The 23428-nt window shown below is 39.0% G+C and overlaps 1 protein-coding gene across 1 annotated transcript in view; it reads left to right on the top strand.

Annotated features, from left to right (window-relative positions):
• Window positions 1-23428, top strand: part of MEGF9 (multiple EGF like domains 9) — a 1396280-nt gene that overhangs the window by 959296 nt on the left and 413556 nt on the right. The window lies entirely within an intron of this gene.

Genomic DNA, 23428 nt, shown 5'->3' with positions numbered 1-23428 from the left:
TAACAAGTCTCTGAATATACTTAGTTTCTTGTTTAGTTTTCCCCTCATTCTAAACAATTTGCTGGGATAGAAAAAAAGAACTGTACCATTTGCAAACTCAGATTTGATATCAGTTTTTTCCATACGATTGTTGTTCCCTTATATTCTGCATTATCTAAATCCCAATCAGCTGCCCTTTTGATATAGTGAATGCTTGTGAAAAAGATCAAGTAAAGAATTTATGTTTATATTGTATAACAATGTTTTCTTATAATTTTATGTCCTTATGGCTGATTTCTCATCATTCCCTGCAGTATAACTGGTCAACCTATAGAACTGCTCGGTTATATAGTTGGTACTACAATATTTACATTTCAAATGAGTATTAACAGTTTTGGCTGTTTAATGCTTCATCATACTATGTAGATTATAAGTGATTAAATAAATCATCCCCAAGTCTGATAATTGTAAACATTTAAGGGGAAAACAGGGAAAGGAAGATTATAATATTTTTAAGCTTGTTTATTTAGCATAAAATATTTTGCTCAGTTTAAAGAAATGTTTAATTTTCATACCTAACATCAATTTTATATGTTATTTTTTGTAACATTCTACATCTGAGGAAGTATCATTGCAGAATATAATGTAAGTGCTTGCCGAAAATATATTCATGTACAACTTGTGTGCATAATTCATTGCTAACACAAGAATATGCTGCTCTTATGACGTTATATTTGTAGTTACACTTCTTTGTCTATTTAAGTACTGCTACTACCTGTAAAATGTATTAAAAAAAGACAGCCAGGTGCCTAGGCGAAAAGGTATCCTTTCCTAATAGTACACTGGATGTATCTAGCAGTCTTGAAAAAGTATTAAATGTATCCTGTTGTATCACCCAGTCTACACAGTTCAAGTAACGCCATCTGTTTTTCCAGCCATCATGTTTTAGAAATTTGTGCTTGCATAAAACATGCATGTTATATTCCGTGAAGCTGTACTGTCTTACTGTTAATCTTCTCTTTCTCCAGTAGTCTCTCTTCTTTTTCAACTTTTTAAACTCAGTGACTTTTTCTTTATTTTTGCAATTACTTCAGGTTTTCAAAAATCAGGAGCCGATACTTTAAAAATATTTTCATGTAGCAGGAAATAGTTTGTATTTAAAATGTCTACACTTTTCATTGTTTGTTTTTGTTTTTTTCCATTAGATCACAATGTTCCAGTGTCCCTTGGAATTGTCAAGTTTATCTCATACAGATCACCTAGCCACGGATAGCCTTCTACCAGTTTGCCACAGCTGCTAAAGCACCTGCTCCATTTCATAACATATTAGAAGCTCTTTCATTATTGGCTTACACTTCTCGTATTTAACATCTGTCTCCGTTACTGGCAAACACTTCACCTCTACAATTTTTACATAGTCTGCCCCATTCCACCATGTTTTGCTTCCACATACTCAATCAGATCTGTCCTGTCTTCATTTTCCAAAACTCGAGTCTTTTTGCCATCTTACCTTACTCTTCTTTCCAGTGGCTTTTGTTGCACCTCCCAATCTATTTTGCTGTGTGTGCAGCATTTTTCCAAATCTAACTTGGTGTTTTACAGGCCCCACTGCTACTTATTGCTTATGTAGGAGCTTTGCATCATCTACTGCATCCACTTCCAAATGTTTTATGTACACTGCAGACAGTCTAATCAGATTCTAATGTTCATCTGCTCCAAAGTATTTACCACCTGTGTACTGCTTAGGTGGTGGTAGCTTTCTTGAAGCTGTACTTGATTATAAAGCACACTTGCCACCTTTCTGTGACACGACTCACTTCATCTTCAGAATACTCGGATTTATCTGCACACTACATTTCTTCTGTCAGTAGTTGATATTGACACCTTCATTCTTTGATGCACCAAAAACATGTTAAATGTAACTGTTTTTACTTTCTTTACAGTTTATCAGTTTTAATTATTAAAATTACAGACTGACCTAAGGAGAGAACCAACTTGACCATGAGCTATGAGACTGCCATGGTGCTGTATATTCTGTTATGTGTATACATACTACAGCATCCTAGCAATGCTGTACCACCTTAGGGAAATGCAAAATCTTCATCTGAATCTAAGGAAGTTCTCTTGGGTTGTGAGAGACTGCAGTACCTCATCACTGTTTTCTGTGCTTAGAAATTATGCTGTTTGTGCTTCAGCTTCCTCTTAACTAAATTACTTCCCATTTCTAGTGTGGACTGCCGACCACAAGTCTCTTACTTGGGTTATTTATATACACGTGTTTTAAAACTCGCTGCATAGATATACCACAGATAAATATTTCTGTTCCTGTTTTTGTAGTGTTTGAGCAGGGTTCTGAAAGAAGTAAGCCTTCAGTTTCTGTTGTAGGCATTTCTACACCGCTCCAGGAATACCCTTTTATGGAAAATAGTATACTTGTGAAAATGAGTAGGCCACGCAGACATCTTTCACATGTTGGAGTACTGTTCTCCTGATAAGGGTAATGCCTATCTAGTTTTATGCTCTTAATTTTAGGAGTAAGTGTTCAGAAAACATTTTTAGTCAGTGCCAGCAGTTGTGTGACATTTACAATAACCATACGTTAACAAAATAATCTTTAAAATAGTACATCCAATGAGTCAAAATAAACATATTCTTTCAGATTTAAAATACATACATGAATTCTATTTTTAATGTACTGTAATTAAAACCAACCTGATAATTAATTGTGAACTGGTAAGAGGAGAGCTGTCTTCAGTAAGAGTTGGACTAAGGCTGACAGTCAATAGGACTGCTCTGTAGATTAAACTTTCTCAAGCTACCAAGAATCCCAGGATCAGTCTTGTACTGTGTTGCTCAGCATCACTAGATCTGAGGTAGATGTATAAAATGGCAGACTGATAAGACATACAAAGCATTCTTCACCAAGGAGAGGAAAATGGATAGAAATATTACTGAAAATGTGCCTGATCTTCCGGATCTAGCCTTATAGCAAATGCAGAACTTTCATATATGGTATGGGAGGTCCAGACTTAATATTGGCAAACCAGAATCACATGCTAATCCTGCTGTGTGTTGTCTTATGGGAAAATACCTTTTATGATGGTGGTTCCATCTGAATATCTAGACCTGGATTTCACCTCCAACTTGTAGTTCTTGGTAAATCCATAAGTCTTTGCTGAGCCCATAGGATAGCATCCATAAACTTACTGCAGACAAACCCAGGGGAACAAGTGGAGAACATCTTGCTAAAGTTAGTTTAGAGACAGGGACTTGAGAAAGCAGCTTTGTCAAGGAAGTCAAATCAGGAGATTTAGTCAGATTAACCGGGGATTTCCTAGTCACCACTTTCAAAGTCACATTTGCTGTAATCTCTTCATACCTTATCTTTTAAGTTGTTGAGCTGAAGTGGATATTTCTGCTCTTCAGGCTTCTGTTTCTTTTCTGTCTTCTGCGGCTTTGGAAGGTCAGAGACAATAGTTACAGTGATCTGCTCAGAGGTCAAGATTGAAGGCCTGATTCAATACTACTTTGGCTCCAAGGAAGTATTGGCCTTGCCCAGTGATTTCTCATACAGAAAAAAAATTAGTTTTTCAGTCCCAAAGAATGTTGAGGTGGAAGACTAACATATCTCACACATACTGATATTGTGCTTTTCAACCAGACAGGAGAACCCTATCTTTTCTTTTTTTGTAACAAGAAGCATCTTCATTAAATTATCGCTTATGACGTAGGCAATCATCCTTTCATATAAATGAAAACAAACCATATTGACACAGTTCCACTTACAAGTATTTTACATCATGGACCGTGGTGACACAATTTTAGTTGCAAACAGTATACATCACTTATCTGCCCAGTCATTGTCAGTCAGACATTACATAGCTCATTCAAATCCTGCCTTCTTTTAAACCTCATTCCTCCCCTGTATGTATTCTTTCCAAAGTTCCCATTTTTCTATGTAATGTGTTCCTACCCTTTATAAAGATCACAATTCCAGTTGTTTTTTCTCTGTTACTATATTCATTCCTTGTAGTATAATTGTTTTAGACTTTGATTTCCATTTTATAATAATTGCTTTTTTTTTTTTTTGGCGGACACCATAATTAAGCTCAGCAAGGTCATACTATGTGTAGGAATTCCGATTCTGTATCACAGCTCAGAATAATCATTTCCCTAGTTACACCACTTTGCTCCCCCAATGTCTTGGATACCGTAGACTGCAGGGAATCTTTAAAGTCTGCCAGCTAATTACACTCCCAGAAGATATGTTCATAGTTAATTGTTTTATTTCCCATCACACCTCCACCATTTGCTGTCTACCCGAGGAAAAATTATGTGGAGTCTATTTGGGGTCTAAAAATGTCTGTGTAAACATTTCCAAGCAAATATCCTACATCTTCTAGATTTTGTTCCATATTTGGGTGACAACAAACATATATCCCCGCCATTGTTTCTTTGTGAATTGCTTGTCCAATATCTCTTCCCAATCCTTTCTAATCTCCTCTGACTGATTCTTATAGTTATTATGCAGTATTTTATAATTATTTCTTTTTTAACAACAGCTTCTGTTCTAGATTCTACTAAAAACTCTACCAGTGCTGGTCTTTCGTTCAGGACTCCCCTGTTTCTTTCTCTTTGCTTATACTGTGATATCAATCCTGGTTAGGGAAGGCAATCTCTAACCTGCAGTCCAAATAAATTCGTGGCATCTTCCCATTCTATTGCCTTTCCCTGTCTAGTTATTTGCTGTCAGTACTATGGTTCCTTTGCCAGTTTCCTCCAATAAATTCCAGCCCCCTCTTGCCTATTGTCTGTATACCTAGTTGCAGTCATTCTTATCAGCGGAATCTCCTTTCTCCATTCCTGTGTTGGCATAGTTTTTACAATACTTTCTGCTACTTTATGAATATAATATTCTGTATGATTATACTTATTCTCCTTAAAAGTCTGCATCCAAAATCATAGTCTGTCCTTGTTTCTTGAGCTTCACCCTTGTTTTATCATCATCCCTTTCCACTTTGAATTTTAGGTTTCTGCTTGTGCAGTGTATAGGAGCCTTAACTATATCTCTGAAATACCCCTTCAAACTGGGCAGTTCCTATCCGCCTTGTTCTATTGGAGAAGTCAACTTACCCCACTTGACTCTTGCTGTCTTCCCTTCCCAGATAAAATCCTTCAGCATTTATTAATTGCTATCTACAACTTCTCCTGTGGTTGATCAAAATATGCTTGACCTATGTATAAGACTAATTGGACTAAAACATTTTAACTGCTTGTATCTTACTATCCACATCCATATAACAGTGTTTCCAGTTTCTCAGTTTTTGTATCATCTTTTGTTTAGTCTGTTGCCATATGTCCTTAGCTGGCACACTGGAATAAGTTTTAATCCATATTCTTAAATACTTCATTTTATCATGACCCATAAATATGGATATTGCTGAGCCAATTTGTGCGTGGGTACATAATTTACCACTGTTACCTTTGTTTTAGCTTCATTAATTTTGTATCTTGAAAAGATTTGAAACTGTCTCAAAATGTTCCACAACAGTGTATAAAATAATGTCATCTGCAAACAGAACCAGCTTTTTTGACTACCTTACCAATTGTATCCTTGAAATTCTGAGTCCCTTATTTTCTTTGCCAGTGGTTCTAAATATAATGCAAATAAAGTGGAAAGAGGATACCCCTGCCTGGTTCCTCTACTCAAGCAAAAATTATCAGAGAGGAACCCACCCACTTTAATTTTCGCTTCTGATTCCTCATATATCCTCCTAATCAACCTTATAATTTTATCAGGGAATGCAAATGCTTCCATTGCCCTGATCATAACGTCCCCGCTTAGTCTGTCAAATGCTTTCTCTGCATCAAGACTCAACAGCAGCAGTGATATTTTCTTACATTCTGCTTCCATCTGGATCACTAATGCTCTGTTAATGGTGACAAGTGTTTGTCTCCCCTCCACAAAACCACATTGATCCATAGCTATCAATTTTGGCATCACTTTTGGCATTCTTTTAGCCATTATAGACATGAATGCTTTATAATCATTGTTTAATATTGAAATGGGCCTGTATGAAGCTGTATCTGGTGGATCTTTACCATCTTTTGGTGTTACAGCTAACACCACTTTCTTCTAGAATATTGTTACTTTTCCTCCTCTTAAAATACTGTTAAACAAAACCTTCCATACCTTTATCAGTTTTTCCCTTCCTAGCTTCCAGACTTTGGCAGAAATACCATCTGTTCCTGGTAACATTCCTGTAGATTGGTTATACATCACCATTTTTAGCTCATCTTCTCCTATCCTGTTAGTAATTGAGCCTCATCCACCTCTAGCTTTGGCATGTTTAATTATTCCATAAACATTTCCATTTGTACCTTTTCTTGATTTCATATTTCTCTGTATTATACAAACTTTGATAGAATTTTGAAATATTTCTAACACTTCTACAGGATCTGTTGATATATTTCTGGTCATAGGCTCCATAAGCTTGGCAACAACCCTTTCTACTTTGTTTCCTGAGTTGTGCTAAAAGTTTTTGTGTTCTAGAGTTAACAAAAAGCAGTTGCTTAACAGCAGTCTTTCTAAACTCTTGCATGTTATCGAGGCAATCCCTTATTTTCTGTTTAGCATTCTGCAGTTGCTCCTGTTCCTGTGTGTGATCCCCTCCAATTTTGCACTACTTTGACATTTGTCAGTCCCTCTAAATAATTCTTGTTACTTCTTAACCATATTTTCCTTTTTTTTTTTATTTCCACCCTATTTTTAAACTCTACTTCAATTTTTTCCCACTCCCTAGCTATATTTTCAGAGGAAATGACTGTCTTCTGTAATAGCTCCTGAACAATTTCCACTACTCATTCCTTAAATTTCCTTTAATTTTAACAAATAGGTGGGAAAGCACCCATGTCTCATTTTTTTGTTACCCAGTGTTTTTATTTCATTTATTATTGTCGCATGATACGAAATAGTTATTGGGTGTGTATCAAGACCTTCTATTCAATGCACATGGTCGTGTGAAATGTAAATTCTATCTAGCCTAGTCCAGTTTTTCTATCTTGTGAAATAATATGAAAATTCACTCCGAATTCCTAGTACTGAATTCACATCTTCCATGCAAAATATTTCATACATTTCTTCAAAAATCTACCTTCCTTTGTTGTATTTCCCTTCTGGGCTCCCCCAGACACATCTTCACTTTTGCAAATCAACTTCAGTCCCTACCTAAAAGTAATATTCCTTGCTGGAAGCTGATTATTTCATCCAGAATTCTCTTAAGCTCCATTATAACAGTTTTAGATGGAATTATAAATACATACCAGTGTAATACTCCTCCCTTGCCAGTAGCCCATTAGTACTACATATCTACAATTGTTATCTTTTTATACTCTTCTATCACTATTGGAGCTGTTCTTGCAGTTAATGCAAGTAGTCCTGTTTTCCTTTGCACCATGTATTCTGCTTAATAACCATCCTGAAAACCTTTTTTTATCTAATTCATGTGTTCAGTTCTTTCCAAGTGTGTCTTCTATAGCCTAACTATTTGCACTCCACATTTTTAATAAAATTTTAATATAGTTCACTACTCTTTCTTTTTTGTATTTATCTGTCAGACCATTCACATTTAAATACATTACAGAAAGCAAAATTGTCTTGAAAAAATATTATTCCCACCTTTTATGTATAACAGCTTTTTTTGTTAAATGTCTAGTTCCAGCTTTTTTTACATTCATACAGTCTTTGCAAGGTTGATCTTTTATATAGTTGTTTCTTGTCATATCCATTTGAGCCTGTCACATCTTACAAAACTTTTTGTTTTATTGAAAGCCCGCAAAAAAAAAAAAACTCACACCCCCAAAGCCCTCTAAAACCTTTTAAGTTAATAATCACATATGAAACTATGTACATTATCAGATATTCAAGTTTTAACCTCCTGATAGGAACAAATGTTTCAAACTGACAGCCAATTTCATAGACTTAGCTAACCTAAAAGAGAGGTTATCCATGCTAAGACGCATGGTGCAGCCTGTGCTTCTACTAAGTGCTGTTTGTTTTTATATTGTCTTTATAGCTCTTTGAGCTGGGAAAACACTTGAATGCTGTCCCTTTGAGAACGAGATACAGAATTGCTAAGCATACTAGTAAACAGCCAAATAAAATACTAGTAAACAGCCTCATAATATTCAGTATTCTTTTTCACTCACTTGAGATCAAACAAAGGGCCTTAATCCAGTCATTCCCATATGTAGTCTTTGAAAAAGCACACTAATTTTTCTTTTGTCATGCTCTTTTAACCAGATTTTTCTTCCTTTTTTAATATACATTGCACTGATTACAGTTCTTAAAACTGAACAAGATGAAAGAGAGAGAAGGGAGAAAGAAGAAAAACAGGAGCACCTATTTAAATTAGTATCCTTATTACACTTAAAAATAACCAAGAAATCTTTACTTTATAGCATGCAAAGAAAATCATACACTATTACAGTGGCACCATTAAGAAAACAATTGTTTTGCTTACAGTTAACTTTCTCCCGCCTCATCTCCTCTCCTAAGTATTTTTCCGAACATTAATGACATGAAGTAGAGCATATGCTTTAGAGTCCCTTATAGGTTTAACAAAGTCCAGTATTTCCAGATTTGCTTTTTCTGTCCTATTTCACAGTTGTAATTATTGATTTGTAATCCCCCATTAGTCACTTTCCAAGTTACTTGTTTTATTCCTGTTCATCACCATCTCCCAAATCCTGCCTTTGCTTCATTTCCAGTATACTCTTGATTCTTCTAATTGACTCATGTTTTTTTCCTTCTCTCAAGTATTTTCCATTGAAACATTGGAAAAGGTTTCACGGGCACAGTCTGTGTTCTTAATTACCAGAAGAACAAGAAGCACAGCTCACTTTTAGTTAAACAAACTTTTGTATTTCCTCCTTAGCATGTACTTAATCAAAAATGATTTTGTCATTCCAGAGAAAAATATTTTGAAGATAGCTGAGTACAGCAGTTTGAATCTTATGCCTGCTTCTCAACATTCCCTGAATAATAGAATAAATGTACTCCTCTTCAGCCTCATGTACAATGAGTAGTCATTCTCCAGAAATACTCTGCTGTCTCCCACTTTTAGTACTTTGTCCTTCTGCCACGGTTTTGTCAGAATCAACCCCTCTTGCTGGTAAGATTGCTTCCTTACTATTACAGGTCTAGGTTGCTTTCTCATAGCCAGGTTTGGAGCATTTATACAATGTCCCCTATCAATTAACAACAACTAATGTGGAATGCTAGTCCAGTTGCTTATTTGTGCTTTCATAAACTTAATGCAGTCTGTTCCTTCTAGCTTCTCTGGTACAGCAGAAAATATCAGGTTTTCCCTACTTGCTCTGTTATCTAATTTTTTTTTAACATATCTTCTTATGCAGTGTCATATTCAGCCAGCCTTTTCTTCATTTCAGCCTCTGAGTTTTGCAGTTTTATTGCCTCATCTGAATATCTGTTTAAAGATTCTTCTATTTTTCCCAGCTTTTTGTTGTTTGAGTTAATATACTCTATCAGTGTTTCAATTATTTTAATCAGGCATGTGTGCGGTTGTCTTATACTTTCCTGTAGTTTACTGGAAGTCATGTCTGAAGCTTGCTCTGCTTTTGTTAACAGCTGCAGTAGTTTTCCCAATAAGTGTTTTTCTTCACCTTTTATAGCTTATTTCCTTCAGGTCCTCTTTATTTCTTTTTTCCTGGTACCCAGGAAGTACACTTACTAGCCAGTTACTGAAATTTACCCAGAAGTTTAGGTCCACTGACTTTATCTAGTACGTTTTTGTTTTCACGCTAGGAGAGCTAGAATTAAGCTGTTACTCAATGTGCAGCCATCTTGGTAGGTCCAGAAGGGCATTATCTTGATACAGAAAAAATGTAATCCATCTCTAAAAGAACATACAACAGTACATCACACAATTTAAGTCCAAATAACAGCAACAAAAAAAAACAACAACAGTAACACAATTTTTTTTTTTTTTTTTTTTTTTTTTAATAATGGCAACAAGAATGAGGGAGGGAAAGAGGCTGTGAATGCCAGGAAACTGAGTGCAGCAGGGGAGATGGAAAATGTCATTAGGCTTAGGGAAGGGAAGTAAGAAGATAAGTTTACAAAAACTCCAGAAAAGTACTCTGCTGACTTTAAATTTGCATCAGAAATGAGTTATGCCTGGACACAGGATCTGAGTTGCTTAAACTTACTAAGGCCTTTTTAAGTTTAATTATGTTGGCTACCCAAAAAGGTTATAGCTAGAAAATGGAAATGTAGATACAAACCACTTGTATTTGAAGTATTGAATATTGTAAAAGAGATAAAAGAACTGGAAATAGGATCTTTAGAAATGGGAATGAGTAAATTATATAGAAATGGAATTTGTGTGAACAGTACATGCAGAGTAATGGTCAGGAGGAGGAGTGAGGTTTAAGGGAAGACAGAAAATTTTGTAATGTTGGATTAAAGAATTGTAAATAAAGAAGACATATGTAATGAATAATGTATGTATCTGAAAAATAAATGTTAAAAATGTTCTTTCTGTTAAGCTAATTGTGCCTGTCTCTTGCATGATAATTTAATAAAGGTGTTTAAAACAAGGGAATGGTCAATTTACTGAATGATCCTTATGGAATTTTGTCACATAATAATATAAGTAGCTTTTTTGATGATGCATTAATACTGTAATGCAGTGAAAGAGGTCTGGAGAGGAAGTTCCACAGTCCAAACATTTACTGGGCTGTGAAAGTTTCAGATGCTGAAGTGCCTAACACCTGATGACATTATTCCAACCCTTAACTAGGATGGACCTGTTCATCCAGAACTATCATTGAAAAAACACACCTTTCTTTTGTCTGTACCAAAAGCATGAGCTGTTAAACCATTTCTGTAATTCTCTATCTATACTTACTTGAGCTAAATAAGTTTTATAAGGATAATATTTCACCTTTGTTTGACAGACCATAAACTAATAATTTAGCATACAGTTTTATGACGATTTCCTAGTTTAAGTAGATGTAAAGATTTTGATGTTTGTTTTGCTTTCACTGAATGTGAGCCCAAAAGCATTTTCCCTGCAGATTTATCATAAACCTGTCCACAACCCCTTTTCCCATTTTTTGCACATTGGGTCAGGGTGTCACTTCAGCAGTTATCAGTCATCTAGAGCCAAGGTTCCCACCGTTGGGTGGCTAGCCCTGCATTATTTGAAAGTAATTATTTGCAGTTCAGCAGTAGTCACCTCCAAGAAACTGAAGAAACATGTAGCACAGTCAGTTTATAAAGGCGTCAAAGCTGACTACTAATCATAGTTTTTTTCAGTGATAACATTTTTAGTAATTTGTTTAAGATGGAACCTGAAAGAAAATGTAGTATACAGTTTATAATGACATCAAAGCTGACCACTAAAGTTAATGTTAATCAATGATGCAATTAAGTTTTTAGTATATCTGTGTTTGAGTAGAGAGGTTATAATACTGATGCTTCATTCTAATGCTTCTGGATTGTCAACATGTTTTATAAGTATTCTGTATAATAAATTGCTTATTTAAGTAAACCTATGGTTGTTGTGTCTATATGTAGTAACAATGTTAAGAAAGTGGTTTATGACAGTTGAAAACTTTGCTGGATAATAAGGGAGGCAAAGTTTTGTGCCTAGCACTATTTCCTTACAGAAAGCAGCATGAATATGAAAAGGAAATTAGAAAGGATTTCTTTCTAGTGCTAGATTCACTTAATCATACAGATAGTGACACTTTTTTTGCTGTGGAAAATATAGCACTTCTGTCTTCATTATTGTTGGTCCATTACTGAACGTGACCCTTTTTGTGAGAAAATTTGGCAACAGGTCACATTCTACCTGCATTGCATTTGGCTAAGTGCTCAAGCAGTGGGAGCTTCTATGTAAAACCTCTAAAAGGCTTTCACAGTGAATACATAAGCACAACTGTACTGTCAAGAAGTGCATCCACAATAACACATTATGGAAATGTAGCAAGATATGTCCTGGCTTCCAAAAATTTTTGTTTGTAGTGGGCCATATTATAGCTGACCTGAAAGGTTGAGATTTTATCAACAGACTTCAGCTAATGATCATTCAAGCTTATTTCAATACTTATTTCTTAAGCAGTATAGCAAAAACATTGAACATATAAAAATAATGCCACAAGAAAAAATAAAATAAAACTGAAAAGTAATATATCAAAAACATATATGTCATCTGTAGTACATATCGAGTGATTTTAAACATTCGATAAACAAGAAGTTCATGTTTACTCATAAAAGATGCTGATATAAACTCTGCAGTCCAGAGTCTAATCCAGAAAAACAAGAATACTAGAAATACTGGGGATATATATATATATATATATATATATATATATATATATATATATATATATATATATATATATATATATATATAGGTATGAGTCTGTTAAAACACTTCAGCACTAACATGTTACTGCTGCAAGTAGGTGTAAAAGCAAGATAATTTAAAAAAAATTCTCACACTAAGGATCAGTCCTTCAGAGAGCACACAGACATTGCATGAACATACAAATTGCCCTGAAACAAACCAGTAGTTCTACTGACAAAGTTTTCTAAATGCCAAATACAGAATCCTGACTTCATGAACAGTGTTGGCTGCCCCACTGAAATCCAGTGGACTTCTGACCTAACAGCAGCTTGTGCAGTAGAGTTATCCGCCAAATTCAGGCTACAGAAATCAGGTAAGTGGTTATGCACAGTTGCAGAAACATGAGGCTGTCCAAGAGTAGATCTTGTTTGCCTGCTGTCTGAATCATCTTCCTTTGTTTTTGCAGCAGACTACAGCAGACATGCTCTTTTGCTGCCAGGGCCTCTTGTACGCATTTCCTCTAATTGACTATTTTTTTTTTTAATCCTGCAACTGGTCTTGAGCTGAAATTTAGTTAAGAAAAATCAGAACATATTTTTATATCTCGATGCTGACAAAGGCAACAGTTGTTCACCCCTCTAGCAAAGATGTCATTGCCACATCCCATAACCCTCCCTCTCAATAACAAATTCTTAACACATCGAGATGTGTGGGGTGTTTTTGAAAAAAAAAAATCACCCCTAACACCACCAAGGTTTTAGTAATAGCAGTACAAAATAGATGTTGCTTGCAGGGCATTTCACAAGAGTCTGGGCTACATTTGCTTCTCCATCCTTGTTCATTTTCAGATTACATGTGAGGAAAATGCACTGGTATCTCTGTAATGTATGGAATCAAAGTTTATGGAGGAATTCCAGTGATGGCATATTCCATCTGCCATCAACCAGGAAGTGATTTTTGTCACTGGGATTCCAGACAAGAAATGTATAACAAACATATTGGATCAAATTTGTGGAGCTCATTAGCAGGATCTGAAAGTACAAGTTTTAGCCTGTCCATCTTAGAGGAAACAACACAAAAACCTCGGTGTTATGTTTGTTATTTTTGTAGCCCAGACAGCCTTCATATCTATATTATTACATGTAATATAGTCACTGTGTTGTGTATCAGCAAGTAGAGAGGCACCCATCTCTGTCATCTTTATAGATTAGCCGTGAATATGTGGGAATCTGCAGTAAAGATGGACTTATTTTAGAAAATGTGTACTCCCAAGTCAGGGAAGCATTCCACTAACATACCTAGCCAAGAAATTTAATTCTGTTATAAATGGAAATTGGACACATGGCTGATGCCAGGGCGTCTGGTATGCATTTTCTTCAGCTGTATTTTAAGCCACAAGAAAAAGCAGAACATATCCTTGTCAGTTGGTGCTATTAAAGAAAACTAGGGTTCTCACCTCTAAATCTGGTATGGTTGCCTCAACCAATAATCTTCCCTTTCAATAACAAATTCTTAACCCAAAAAGAAGGAAGAGTTCATTGTCCAAACTACCTTCTTATATTGCTGTACAACTGTATTTTGCTCTTTTGGTTTAACTAGCATTCCCACCTTTCTGTATTTTTTTCCAGACGATCTGGAAATCAAACTGATTGCCTGGGAGTCCGGAAAACACTGTACAAACTCCAGTATTCTGTTTTAAAAAAAAAAACATAGACTATCAGAATTTAAATCAGAGTATTTAGTATGCTATTGTTTTTTACAAAAAAAATAGTAAATCTGCAAAAAAAGGCATCATGATCAGAAAAAGAGGGTGTTCCGCCTAGTGTGATGTAACAACAATGTCACAAAATGGGGAGGTAGGTGGGGCATGGGTGAGGTTTTAGGATGCGAGAGGGGTGTGACCTAAGTCATGTTTCAGCCACAACACGCAAAAAGTGAAGTGAGGTATCGATAGCAGATGAAAACTGTGAAATATTTAGGAAAAACATTGACTGGTTGGTAGAAAAATTCTGTACATTAAGTGAGAGCAGAAGAAAAAGGTACAAAACATAACTTAAATTACACCATTAAAAATAGTCTCATTCACTAACAGCATACAACAAATCAGCCAACGGTATAGGAAGCCACAGTCCACAACTCAACGCTCAGAAACCAGAAGACTTTATTCAGGTAAGCACTTTCGTAGTGATGTGTACCACTTCCTCAGACCATGATGGTAATCAGGGTGCCAACTTGAAGGCCATCATGGAAGGAACCGCTATATGCCATGGTGGAGGGCAGGTAAAAAAAAAAGTGTGGGAATTGTAAATTTTGTCGGCTTTATTGGAGAGAAGGCAGATGCACTTTAACTCCTATGGCTGGCCTGGTCTGAATGATCATATTACCATAGCCCCCATGCTTAAGTTGAAAGCTTTGAAAAGATAAATCCAACAATATATATATATATATATATATATATATATATATATATATATATATATTCATTATATTATTTTATGTCTTTAATTATGTATTATGCTTTGCATTTATAGGCTTGTATAGTTGATATTTAGTAATTTGGATTGCTAGTTTATGGCATTTACATATAAATATGTAATATATGAATCTACATATTTAAACATTTTTTACATGTAGGATGTTGACAATAGGTTTGGTGATTTGGACGTTGGGTTGCTATAATTGGGATTGAGCAGTACGTGTACTTAGATTTAACAGGTACTGTCTTTTTAAATTATCCGGCTTCACTGAATCACGTGGGTGCTGATGTTTTTTAAATCTGTGCTTGATGAGGCTTTTCTGTAATTTGAAGTTTTTTACATGAAAGAATGAAGGCGCTTATTATTTTGTGTTATTTATTAGTTGTTGTGTCTTTCGGCTTTTCCCGGTTAGGGGTCGCCACCGCGGAACTCCAGTCTGCTAATGATTGGCAGTAGATTCTTATGTGCAGAGTTGCTGGCCCTGACGCACAACCTTCAATGAAGGTACACCCATTCACGCACATCTCCATACAAGACGCTCTAGCTGAGAATCAAACAGGACAACGTCTTACTGTGAGGCGACAATGCTTCCGCAGCACCACCACCGCATTATATTTATCTGTGTTTGTTTCCATCGTCCAACCTTTTTTGTTTTTTAGCAGTTTGTGTCGACTTTTTGTTTTGAAGTGTGATATTTAGATAAATGCCTTGTCTGGGCTATGGAAAATAGGATGTATTTTAATACAAAGAAAATTATAGTACTGCATATGGTAGAAAATGCAAGAGAGTATCCATATGTCATAAATGATAGCTTATTATCAAAGGCAAATGAATACACACATCTGTGTGTGATAGTGGAAGATGCATTAAAAATTTCATTGCCATGTAAGTACAATAACTAGGAAATGTTATTTTACTATAAGAAAAATATTAAGTATAATACCGAGAAATAGAGGTCTTGATACCATTATATAAATCAATGGTGTGGCCAGTGTTAGGATATGTCTCTAGATTGTGTGTGCATATATGCTACAAGATGTAGAAAGTTTCGAGAAAGTATATACATGTTATACAAAATCAATCATGAGAGCCAAACATAAATAAGAGACCTGGACATCAGTAGAAATGACAGACTAGAGAAGGAAGTATTAGAATGGCATATTTGACTCTGAGCAGGAAACCGACCAGGACTGAATAATTTATTCTCTTATTTGGCTAAATAACTACCAGGTGAGCTTCATGTCACCCACAAGGCAATAAATCAACCCCAGATCTTTAGCAATATCTAACCTATTTTAGGTGAACACTTCTAACACTGGAACTATTAGCTGCAGGAATCAACACATGACTGTAGATCCAACACCTGAAGGAAGATCTGAAGAAGGTACAAAAAAGTGATGCAGAATGGGCTCCAGAAAGTTGCGAGACTCTTTCTATCTTTGTATTTATTAATAGGTCAGCATACACAGCAATTTTTATTCCTTTTTGTTTTATCAGTTTATAGTGGCTTACGCTAGGGATGTAATTTGCTGGAAGGTGGTATCCTAGGCAATACTCAGATTGGTTTTATAATAAAAAAAAACTGTAGTGTAGAAGGTGATTTAAGGCATGAGTTTTTTTTTAAATAAATGGACTTGATTTTGCTTTTCAGCCACAGTTTGCTGCAGTTATGTTAAAGATTTTTTTAGTAGATTTGTTATCTTTCATTAGATGCAGTTAAATGTAGCTGTTAAGTCTTTGGAAATGGGTGAAACCTGTTTGGCAAGGCAGCTTTCTAGACCACGCCCCTAGTGATAATCCATCCCCTGCCGATGGCACTACCCCTAAAGGCAGACCTATCTTGATGAATGCCCTGTCTCTGAACAATTGAAATAAGTGCATGTTTTTACAAGCTTTAATCTTGAGCAGGTCCAGGTAGGCCTTATGCACAGATTTGCCTTCTTCCAAGGCTTTGGTGACTGTCTCGAAGTCCACCAAATGCAAGAGGCAGGATCTCCCTTAAACGAAGCCAAAGTGGGTCGGGTCAAGCATTTGGAGGTCTCCTATATCTTTGTTGATAAGGTCAATGATTATTCATTCCATAGCCTTGCAGATTACACTGGTCAGGCTTATGGGTCTATAGTTCCCAGGGTCTGTGGAGGCACCTGATTTATATAATGGGGTGATGGTTGCTGTTTTCCATTCAGCAGGTACAAAACCAGTGCTTTAGACATGGTTAAAAAAGAGTACCTAGCGGTGGTGGTGCTGCGGTAGCGTTGTCGCCTCACAGTAAGACGTTGTCCTGTTCGATTCTCAGCTAGACCGTCTTCTGTGTGGAGACATGCGTGAATGGGCGTGCCTTCGTTGAAGGTTGTGCGTTAGGTCCGGCAACTTGGCACGTAAAAATCTATTGACAATCATTAGCGGACCAGAGTTCCGCTGTGGCAACCCCAAACCGGGAAAAGCTGAAAGACACTACTACCTAGCGGTGCAGCTAGTTCTGTTTTAATCCATTTAGATTGCAGCCTGGGATATTATGAAGTCCCATAGAGGCTGTGTTTTTGGATTTTGAAAGAGCATTTATGACTTGCTCCTTGGAGATGCTAGGTGGAAGGGCGTGTGGTAGGGATGCTTTGGGAGTTTGTGGTGGGGACAATGAGGAGAAGTTTTCACCGAACCTGTCAACTAGCAGATTGGCTATTTCTGCAGGTTCAGTATATGTGGTACCATTAACAACCAGTTATGTGCAGATCTGGGTTTTTCCTTTAAGGTTTCTGATGTAGCTAAAGAAGGCTTCTTGCTTATCCTTAGTGAAAGAGGCTAATTTGGATTCATAGTTGGCTTTAGAATGCCTTATGAAGTGTCTCATTTGCTTGTTTAAGCTGAGGAGGGAATGCTTCCAATTCAGAGACTATTCCTTCCTGCTCTCGGACAGCAATTTCTTTCTGTTATTGTATAACCTGTTAATGGCGAATGTCCACCAAGCAGGCTTGTTCTTTCTTGAGGATCTTGTTTTGGTCCTATCATGTACGGCTGAGTCAATACATTTATATTGATGCTTATACAATGCATTGGTGTAAATGCCAGTATATGTGTCCATGCCATCAGTGAGGGCAGGGGTTATGAAGCTATTAATATCATTATGCATCAGGTTGTATTTGGCTTTAGAGAAGTTTTTTTTGTGTAGTTGCTGCTAATGAGGGATTAGATGTTATTGTTACTTCTAATGAGAGTGATTTATGATCGGACCTCACTAGAGTGGGACCTAGACATGGGGTAGTGCAATGATCAACCATGTTATTGAGCACCAAATCCAGAAACTTTGGTCCACTTTTGGAGGTGTCAACCAAATAATGGTCCAGGGCATTAGAGTTGATGTAGTCTAAGAACCTTTCAGCAACTGTATTGGTACATGTATAATTTACCCAATATATTTTTGGGTGGTTAGTCACCTAAAACCAGGGTTTTTGGTTGTATCTTGAGCAATTCAAGTAGATCCAAGTATACAGTGTTGGAATCCTGGTTTCATGTTGGGGGTCCTATAACTGGCAATAAAGTGGAGAGAGGTCTTGCCTACAGTAGATTGGACCTGGATTAGTTCAATGGAATCATTTTGTTTAACCAATCTAGAGGTGCATTTATCTTTGAATATTGATACTCCACCTGCTTTAGTTCTCACACTTTCAGTTTGTGTTCTGAATGTGTGGAAGGCATTGTAACCCAGTAGGACTGAGGTGCTTTCCGCGGCTTTGAACCAAGTCTCTGAGACTGCACAAATGTCAGCTTCTTCTAAGGTGAGGGCTGCTTCCAGTGAGTGCAGATGTTCTTCGTGTTTCACTATTGCAGTCATCACATTTGGGTTATCCCTGCCAGGGTAGCTCTCGGCCGGCCCGAATACCAGAGGCTTAGTATTTCTGCTTTGGTTGCTGTCACTTCAGGACTGACATCAGGTCATCAGTAGTATAAAGTAAGGCAGCCAACGCCATTACATCAGTCTTTCTTGCTGCAGATCCCAAAGCAGAAGCAGTTCGCACAAGTGCCGGTCAGCCGCTACTGGAGTTTTGTGTTCCGAATTGAAGCTGAAGTCTTCTAAAGTTAAGTACCCCATTGGGGATCCTTTTTTCTTGCACTAACCAATGTCAGAAAAAGTTAACCATTGTCCCGCCTGTGGAAAGCAAATATCACACCGAGACTTTCATTCTTACTGCGTCTACTTGCTTAGGCCCAGACCACGATGTACTCCGCTGTCGCTTTTGTGCAACGCCAAAACTGTATGTCATTGGGCCCTTACTGTAGCTAGATAATTTTGCTTACAGTCCTTGAATTCTGATATGACTTCGGTAAGCCAGCCGACAGCAGATATTCCGGAAAAACGTAAGGATAAAGACAGACAGACTACATAGGTCCAAACCTACCAACAACGCTTCTGTTAAGCTAGTCGTGACAGTTCTCTGGTCCTCAGTGAGGCACTTTTGCAGCCCCTGAAGCCCACTTTTGTGGATTCGCAGGCAGCTAAAGAGACCCTTTTGAAATCTGGTATGCCGCAAGACTCTTCTTTGACTAAGGATCCTGCGGTTGTCTCTCCCTTGGATGGTTCCTGAGCCGCTGAGCAGGCACCGGCTTCTGAGGAAGTACTTCACACTACCCGATTCTCGACTCAAACCGATGACTTTAAGGTCTACCATTCTTTCGAAAACTGCAGAGTTTCTTAGACCCAGGATACGAACCACACCCAAGAAACTGACAACCCAATCTCAGGCACCTGCTTCCTTGCCTCAGTCGACCTTATCATGCTGATCAGGGGAAGCCAAGCTACCCATTCCAAAAGAAAAAGAGATCTGTCCCCAGTAGTTTGGTCTGAACAGGAGTCTAATGACACTGATGCATCTGAATATGAAGACATGCAACCCCTCTCTGCTTATGAGAATTCTGATGCAAAGGACTCCATTCATTAAGCCCCCCCCCCCCGAGTACTTTTCCTTTGGGGAAACCCTTCATACCTTAAGGAACCATTTCCAATGAGAATGTCAGGACTACCCTCAGTCTAAAAAGAGACTCAGGGAATTCTTTGATCTTCCACAGCACAGACCCCTGGCCATTCCCCCAGTCCTGGATGTTGTGGATGATGTTTTCCTCAAATCCAGTTTAACTCCTGACACCCTCCCTTCTTCACCCAGAAAACCTGACGGGTATTACAGAGTCCATGACACACACAAATTTCTTGCTGAATTTCTTTTATTAGTGCTGATTTAAAACAAGGGAAAGAAAGGGAAGGGAAATATCTGATGTTAAGTTGTCTATCTCGCCTTCATTCTTGCTGGTTGAGTTCGGAGCCAATCCTTGGCACCGACTCGGCCATCTTCAAAAGCTCGAGAGCTGCTTACTGGCTCGAGGCCCCCCTATATCCCATGATGCCTGGTGCTAGATACCCAAATCTCATTTGCCGCTTCTGCTGCGAGGTTGTTCTACTGGTTCAGGTCATATAAAACTTTATTATTATTGTATTTTTCTTGTAAAAACTGTTAGTTTTTAGTGCAGAATTAGTTGTTAGATTAGACTGTTGTATTGTAGCTAGTTTTCTCTAGATCCGATTACTTTTTCCCCAAGAAACTCGTTTAAGTTAGAGAGTTTCCCCTCCCCCTCTTCTCTGCTTTTCCTTGCCTCAGAAAGATTTTCCCGTTTAAGTTAGAGAATAACCTTTTCTTTCTATCTCCTTCTTAAAAAAAAAAAAATTCTTTTATTATCACTGTTGGTGTTTAGTGATAGATAACTATAGTTTTTTGTTGTAGTAGTGCTTGTAGTTGGTTGTGGTAACTACTGTGTAAAGTTTAGTGGTTGGTTACTTTAACCTTTCTGTGTGTGTTTTCTTGTCCTTGGTTTTCCTCGGGGATGTCCAAGGATCCTAAACCGTCCAGATTCAAGAAGTGGGACTCATGCTGTCAGAAGATGTCTCTGACAGATGGTCACACTTCTTGTGTTTATTGTCTGGGCGCCGTGCACCTGCAGGACTCTTGCTCGATCTGCCATGCTTTCAGTCCAAGATTCTTGCAGGAGCGCAAAAACAAATTGATCCTGAGGGGTTTGCGTAAACCCCAAGATTCACCGGCGAAGCCTCAGCCCGTGAAATCTTCCAGGCCACCTAAACCGTCGGCTCCCAGTTCGGAGCCGTCGTTGGGTAAAGCCATACAATCCATCTAGGCTCCATCTGGAACAGATGTCCCTCCCTCCCAGTCGGCTACGACATGTTCTTCGGAGTCGTCTGAGAGTCGGAAAAGATCCGGGTCTCTTTCTCTGGAGTCTATACGTTTGGCTCCAAAGTCGCCTCTGCTCCAATCGGAGTGTAGACATCGCTCATCCCACTCTTCTTGGTCCTCTAGACTTTCGGACCATGACTTGGAAAGAGTGGTCAGTAGGCTGTTAAAATCTCAGGCCCTAGCAAAAATGTTGTCCAGCCCCCCTCATCAGGTGTCTGCTCCGTCCACAGCTGTAGATATTCCTCCTCCGACTCATCCTATGAACTCAGAGCCGGAGTTCATTGTTGTTTGAGTCATGGAACAGTCAGCTCCAGTACCCTCTCCTTCAGTTCCGTCGTCAGCTCCGATCCCTTCCATGGTCCCTTCCCTGGAGGGATCTATGCACCGAGACTCCCTCGTCGGCTCTTGAGGGGGCCAGTGACATCGGACCCTTGTCCGACCCTGCTCTCCCCCTCGGGGCTTCGGCTCAGGTGAGCTCGGCTCCCACATCTGCCTCGGAGCCGTCCCCCTTGGTGCGGGGAGGGGTTCTGGTTTCTTTGGAACTGGAGCCCTCTCTGCGTCTGAGCAGGGATGCCTTCGAGGTGATGAGGAGTGTACTGGCCCCTGAGTCAGTCCCACGATCGACCCCATCGGCTCCTCCCCCTAGGATGCCTGCGTCAGCCTCTGCCCCTCTTCCAGACCCCAAGCGTGGGGATCCAGTGCTCCAGAACATCCCTTTGGGTGTATCCTCCTCTTCCAAGGCCTCCCCTGATCATTCAGAGGAGCCACCTCGCAAGAGGAAATGCAAGAGGAAGCATGTTGACTCCACCGAGTCTGTCACATTGGATACCGACTTAGAGGAGTCTGAAGGGTCCCCAAGATCCCCCTCTGAAGATGTCTCCTTCTCAGACATCCTTGAGATGCTTAGGCAGAGGGGGAACTGGACTACCCTAAGCCCTTCCGAGGATGAGTCGGTATTCCTGGATGTGTTTGGATCCCGACCTTCCACTTCCTGGGAGTCTCCGCCTTTCGACCCACTGATGTCTGTGGTGGCTCGGAAGGTGTGGACGGCTCCAGACACAGTGGAACTGACCTCTAGAAGACCTGCCAAATTCATTACTGCACCGCAGGACAAACAGTTCTTGACCAAAGGTGTCCACATTGATGCCATGGTGGTAGTGGTGGCCACAAAGAAGGAGTTGGCTGAAACTTCATCTGTCCATCCCCCTAACAAGGAGTCCAGGATGATGGACAGATATGGGAAGCGGATTTTCTCTTCAGCGACCTTTTCTATGCGGTCCCTGAATTACCTGTGCCACTTTACCCATCTTCAGAGGGATCTCCTGAAAGAGCTTGGAGATACCCTCCAAGATCCTTCAGCTGAGGGGGCCCAGGCTAAGGCAGCCTCCCAGCTGGCGACTCTTAATTCAGTGGTAAACTCCTCCATGAGGCTCATTTCGTATGCAGCCGATGGTGCGAGTAGAGCCGCAGGCACAGGCGTGGCCCTAAGGAGGCACGCTTGGATGCGGCTATGTAACTTTGCGGAACGTTTCAGAGCGTCTTTCACCAACACCCCTTTTGATGGTTCCTCTCTCTTCGGATCGCAGGTGAAAGATACCCTTACCAGGTGTGAGCAGGAAGGCAAGACTTTCTCTGCCATAGGAGTCCGTTTTTCCACTCCTTCCAGACCATATCCTAAGGGTCAGAAGAGTGGGAAGATATGGTTCTGGAAATCCCAGGGAGCCTTGCCGGACACACGTGGTGAGTTCCCATCCAGGGGCAGAGGAGGGAACAATAACAGACGCCATCCTCGTGGCAGAGGGCATCCGCAAAATCAAGGCAGCAGAGAATCTTTCTCTGAGAAGCCCTTCCAGCATCCCTGAAGGGATGCCCGGCTGCCCACCTCTGGAGGCAGTCGGGGGAAGATTATTGCTGTACCCAAGAGCCTGGCAAGACATAACACAAGACAAATGGGTACAGTCCGTCATATCCGGAGGCTACAGAATTCCTTTCGTTCGCACCCCCTTAAGGTCAAACAAGTCCCTTCCAGACGTTCCACCCAATCTAAGGGACCAAGCAGTTCAAGAAGTCTCAAAACTGCTAAGAAAAAGGGCCATCCAGCAAGTCCCAGCAGACCAACAAGGATCCAGAATTTACTCAAGGTTCTTTTTGGTACCAAAAAGGACAGTGGACTGGAGACCCATTCTGGATCTCAGCAGACTGAACAGGTCTGTACAAAGAACGAAGTTCCGGATGGTCACGCTACAGTCCATTTTGCCCTTCCTGGGTCAGGACAATTGGATGTGCTCTATAGATCTTCAGGATGCATACTAACACATCAAAATGGACAGACACTCCCGAAGATTCCTTCGCTTCCAGCTGG

Source organism: Protopterus annectens, chromosome 16.part0 (assembly GCF_019279795.1).
Source record: "Protopterus annectens isolate FY-2018-M chromosome 16.part0, PAN1.0, whole genome shotgun sequence".
NCBI classification, from domain to species: domain Eukaryota; kingdom Metazoa; phylum Chordata; order Ceratodontiformes; family Protopteridae; genus Protopterus; species Protopterus annectens.
The sequence above is the reverse complement of the archived record's forward strand: the minus strand, read 5'-3'. Positions and strand labels throughout refer to the sequence as shown.